The sequence below is a fragment of the Acomys minous genome (genome assembly GCF_964271855.1).
Source record: "Acomys minous genome assembly, chromosome: 20".
Classification (NCBI taxonomy): Eukaryota; Metazoa; Chordata; class Mammalia; order Rodentia; family Muridae; genus Acomys; species Acomys minous.
The window spans coordinates 781,286-786,803 of record NC_140502.1 but is presented as its reverse complement, the minus strand read 5'-3'; positions in this window follow the sequence as shown (position 1 = coordinate 786,803).

The following is a 5,518-nucleotide window of genomic DNA, read 5'->3' as shown; positions in this document are numbered from 1 at the left end:
TTCTTTATGTTAAAGAGAGAGTAAAATCCTGGGATTTGTAATACATAAAAGTCAGTGGTTGTGCATGTATACAAGTTATGATGGAGATATAAGGTCTAGTGTAAGTTCACATTAGACAGAAATCCTAAGTACATTCATGATGCAGATTCACAAGTCATAGTGTTACCACATCCAGAGAATTTCAGAGAGTAACTTAACACTTAATGTAAAAGCTGTCTGTACCTAGGTGTAGTCCAAACATTAGAGGCCCCAGCACATGTACTGGTAGCTACACACTGACTGAAAAGTTATCAACATACAATATTTGGCCATTTAATTGTACCTTCTCAGAGTGAAAATTATTGAAAGAGTATGGGATAATTTTTGAAAATAAAGCACTGAATGTTGTGCTATGGAAACTGTCAACAGGAGGGCTAATCCTGGGGATCAAGGTAGAGAATCCTGTGTTCACCCAGTGTCTAGCCTTGAAATCAGGAGGCTAACTGGAAGAAACGTAAAATATTCTGTGGCCTAATTTAAAGTCATAAAATAGCATTGAGTTTATAACAGAATTCAGAGTTGTTTAGTGGTGAACACATTGGAAAAACAAGAAAGAGCATTCAAAGCATTGTTCTGTTTCTCATTTTCACACCTCTCCTGAAATACTTGTGATGAAATCTACATGAAAAAATACAAAACCACTTACAATGTATTCAGAATGTTGCTAAAATAGACTTTCTTCACTCGCTTTTGCACTCCATGAAGGGAGAACATACAAACTGTCTTAAAGTTTCCATTCTTTTTTTATCCCATCTTATTCTCCAAAAGCATCTGGAAGAAATGGAACTGGCCATTGGAAGTACAATGTTCAGAAGCAAGTAAAACAATGTCAAAGTCAACATTTTTGCCCTACTGTAATCCTGGGTATTGTGGGCTGTGAAGTGTCATGCATATCAGCCTATCAGATGGACACCCATGTTTTCCTACCCTCTTTTATATTTATTGACAATGGAAAGTCTACTTGCATTTCATGATTCCTTTTCACCCCAAGGCCCTTTCCGGTTCTGGAAGGACTCTTCCCTGGGGCTTGTCACCTGAAGTCCACAGTCCATGTGATAACCATGAGTCTATAAATATATATCACAATCCTTTCGCCTCTAGTTTCATGACATCATTCATGCTTGAGCACAGTAAGATCTGTAGGCAGAGGCCCTTTTATAAAAATTTGTTTGTGTGAATACCACTAAAAACTATGTCACTAGAGTTTTTAGATGATTCACAGTTAAACATAAATTACTGATTCAGGAGAGGAGTGACATACTGTGAGTCTTGCCATATCCAAAATCAACCACCTTCTCACAAAATGGCAGATAATTTACATGTTAAATATTGATATTTAAATGTTAAATAAGATGTAGAGAGAACTTGAGACCTTTTTGTATCATTTCAAATATTAAATAAGATGTATCACTCCATTAGCACCTACATTATTAATGAGAAACTAAGTCAAATATGTGAGTTCTAACACATACCTAAATCCTCAGTTCTCACAGATCAATAACCTTTGGTGACCCATTAAATAAACTTTCACAACTCTTTTATTTTCATTAACTTATTTGGTCATTATTTATCTATCCATAATTTGGCGTTTTGCTAAATTAGATAAAATAAAAGTTAAAAATGTAATTCTGGATATGAGGAAATATGCACTAGTAGGCATGGAGTGATGACCCAGTCTTTAAGAGCAGAGACTATTCCTACAGAGATCTAGGGTTCTATTCCAAGTATCCATATAAAACCTATAACTATTTATAATTTCAGTTCTAGAGGATTTGCTTATCTATTCTAAACTCTGTTCACTCATATGCATAAGATGAATAGATTCTTTTTAATACAGAAGTATGTGTTACTATCTATTTAATGCTAACAAAAACTTTCATTTATATTTTCTTACAGAGTTATTTTTCACAAAATTAAGTATAAAAATCTGAAACAAAATACATCACATCAAAGATGGACAAAGCAAAATAACAGAAGGAAAAACACCCAGGAGAAGGCACAAGAACCAGATGCATACCCATTCAAAACACAGGTATTTTAACCCATACTATCCTGAATGTTATGCTATATATGCAAATGATCTGCTTCATACCATGTAGGACCTGTGATTTCAGCTTAAGCCTCTGTGAAAGCACATGAGATTTTCACAGTTGATTTAGAGGCCTTATGAAGGATATGAATTTTCATTGATAGCTGTTTCAAGTTCTATCATTGAATCTTCTAGTCCAAGATTCATTACTCCATCTCTTGAATTCTCTTAGAGAAGCTTGCCTCTATGGTGCTTTTTTTCTTATCTAAGTTCTCTTGTTCCTGGCTTTCTTCTGTCTCTTCTTTTATGGTTGTTTCCATTATCGTCTTTAGATCTTGAACTGTTTTATTGATTTTCTTCACCTGATTTTTTGTATTTTCCTGAACTTTTTTCCAGTGCCATTCTATAGGTCTCTTTAATGTCTTCAATCTGTTTGGCTACATCTTTGTACATTTGTTTATGTATTTTGCTCATTTTCTCCATTATCATCTTCTCTATTAAAAATTTGTGGTCATTTTCTTGTGCTTCAATTGTGTTTGAGTTGTCAGTGATGATTTCTTTTGGATAGCTATTATCTGGAGATGCCATATTTCTTTGAGTTTTGTTGTTTATATTTTTACACTGTACTTTAGCCATCTTGATGTCTCTGACATTGGGAGGTAGTCTCTCTTGTCCTTCCCTGGATCAGGTAGGTGACCTAATTTCAGCTTCAGAGGACGTTACCCCACACCCTGTATTCCTTACTAGTTCATAAGAGACTGGTGCTGGTGCTCTGTACCCTAAGGATCTGTTTGACATAGTGTAGATAAAGTTAATTATCCTGCCTTTGGCCGGGCTTTGAAATTTCTGCCCTCAGCCACTGAGTCTTTGGGAGCCAAAGCTCAATGTACCTTAGGGTACTGGAACTCCTGCTGGCTTGTAATGTTTGGATGGGATTTTGCATGATCCATCCAGGCCATGGTGCCTAGGTTGATTCCTGCTTGAGAAAGCATATACTGTCCTCTGGCTTGTGGTAGTTAGCTGGGCTTCCACAAGATCCCTTCATGCTGATTGAGTCCCATCTGTGTGGGGGGACACACATGCTGTGTTGTGGCAGTTGATCAGGCTCCACCATAGCTTGCAGGAATGGCTCCCTGGGTTGCTGCAGGTAGCTAGGTTTCTACACAATCCCCTCCAGCTGTTTCAGACTCTCACAAGAGCATGAGAGGCCCTGGTGTGGTATGTTGGCTAGCTAGGCATCTGCAGGATCTGTTCAGGCCAGATCAGTTCTGCCCAATTCAGAACAAACAGTCTGCTGGAATGGATGGCTTGTTGTCTGCCTGTTCCATTTAGGCCCTGACTCCTTAGAAGAGTCTGGCCAAGTGGGTGGCTATGGAGCTGTAGCTAGAGTGAATATCCACAGCCATCAGGGCTCTCCTGTGGGCCCAGTTTCCCTCTGAAGACTGGCGAGGATATCTGAGATCAGATCTATTTCAGATCCACATTCTTAGGTCCCCCTGGGCCCCCGGGGCTGATGCTATTACTCTGTGACCCACCGATCAGTCAGATAGGGAGAGAGAGGGTGAAGGTGAGGCAGGCACTCTTTGCTGCTTTGGGCTTTGGATTTTATGCCTGTGTGGTTGCCAGCACCTGGGGCTTTCTGGGGACTCACAGGTAGGTCTAAGGTCAGGTCCACCTGTTTTCCTGAGGTTTCCCTGGGCAACCATCTCTAGAATCTGTCGCTTCACTGCCCACAGTCCCAGATACCATGCCCATGCTATAGAGCATGGCTGCCAATCACCAGAATGGATACAGATCCAGACTTTGGAAACTGACTACCTCTCCATCCTTGGCCACTTGGAAGAAATGAGGTTGGATCCACCTAAGCTCTGGACATTGTAGATCCATTTGACCTAGGGCTATTCAGGTCTTGTGGTCTGTAAATCCAAGCTGCGTCCCTAGTCTCCACCCAACAATGTTTGGCACCACCATCTTGTATCTTCATGAAAAGCAGCATCCTTATGCAGAATCTTTAGAATACCCTCCTATAATATTCTTAAAGATTATGTATTTTCACTTATTTATAGTTCAGTGTTTATATGCATGAGTGTGTGTACATGTGTGTGTGTGTGTGTGTGTGTGTGTGTGTGTGTTTATGTCTTGTTTTGTGCACAGGTAGGTTTAGCTAATCATATAAGCCAGAAGATGACATCTTATGCTTTGGTGCTGTTCTATCATAGGGTTGATAACATGATTTTCAGAGCTGAGCAGTGAATCAGCCCTTATTAAAGGGCAGGACATGATATTAGCTGCTAAGGCTAAGACACAAATCCATCTTGTTTAGTATTCTTTATGTTTATCAAACCATCACTCTTCTAAGTTTAAATCATCTACTTCCTTGCATAACATCAAGATTCCCTTAACTTCCCACTATAAGGAGGAAAATTGTTTTACCTTCATGCACAAACATGAGCTTACTCTCACACAAACTTCTTAAATTTTTAAATTGCCATTCCACTGGCATCAAAGTCATTCACCCAGATATTAAAAGATTTTATTTTGAACATTTTTTATTCTAAAGAAGAAAAGAACATTTACAGTCTGCACTAGTCCCAATTGTTACAAATTGTGATATAAGTAAATTAGGGCAAAATTATGTGGACAACATAGACAACTCTAGTAGCTATGATACTGATATGCAAGATCATTAGAGGAAACTATGAGCATCATTCTAAGAAGAGACAGATCATGCAATGTAGCCCAATATTTTGTGATTACATACCAACTTTGTCAGTTAGAATTCATTTACCAGTCAGACTACATGTCATAAACCAAGACACAATCCACAGATAGAGCCAACCCCTGACATTATTAATGATACTATGCAATGATTATAGACAGAGGCTAATTGTGTTGTTCTCTGAGAGGCTCTGCTAAGCACAGGTTTAAAACAAATGCTAAGACTCACATCCAAACATTGAGTGGAACAGTTGGAAGAAAAAAAAGAGACCTTGAGGTGACACAAGCTCCACAAAAAGATCAAAGGAGGCAGATTGCCAGGGAAAAGAGAGGCTTGCTGACTCTGAGGCAACAACCTAGGACCAGGCATGAACTGGACCTATGCCCCCTACACAGAGGTAGATGATGGGCAGCTTAGGCTTCATGTGGGTCCTCTAGTAAGAAGTATGGGGCTGTTACTGAGATGGATTGTGATGTCATGTTTTTTATCACTTCCTCCTTGTTGAACTATCATTCTAGGCCACAGGGAACGAGGACATGCTCAGACCTGATGCAACATGGTGAGCTGGGGTGGATGGGGAGGCGATCTCCAGTAATCTGAGGCAGAGGAGAGAGGGGATGGAGAAAGGGAGGAATGATAATACTATAAGAAGAAAAAGGATGAAGTCTACAATCAGAATGTAAATTGAATAAGTAAATTAGTTTAACAAAAGGTGTTCTTGCTATATAACT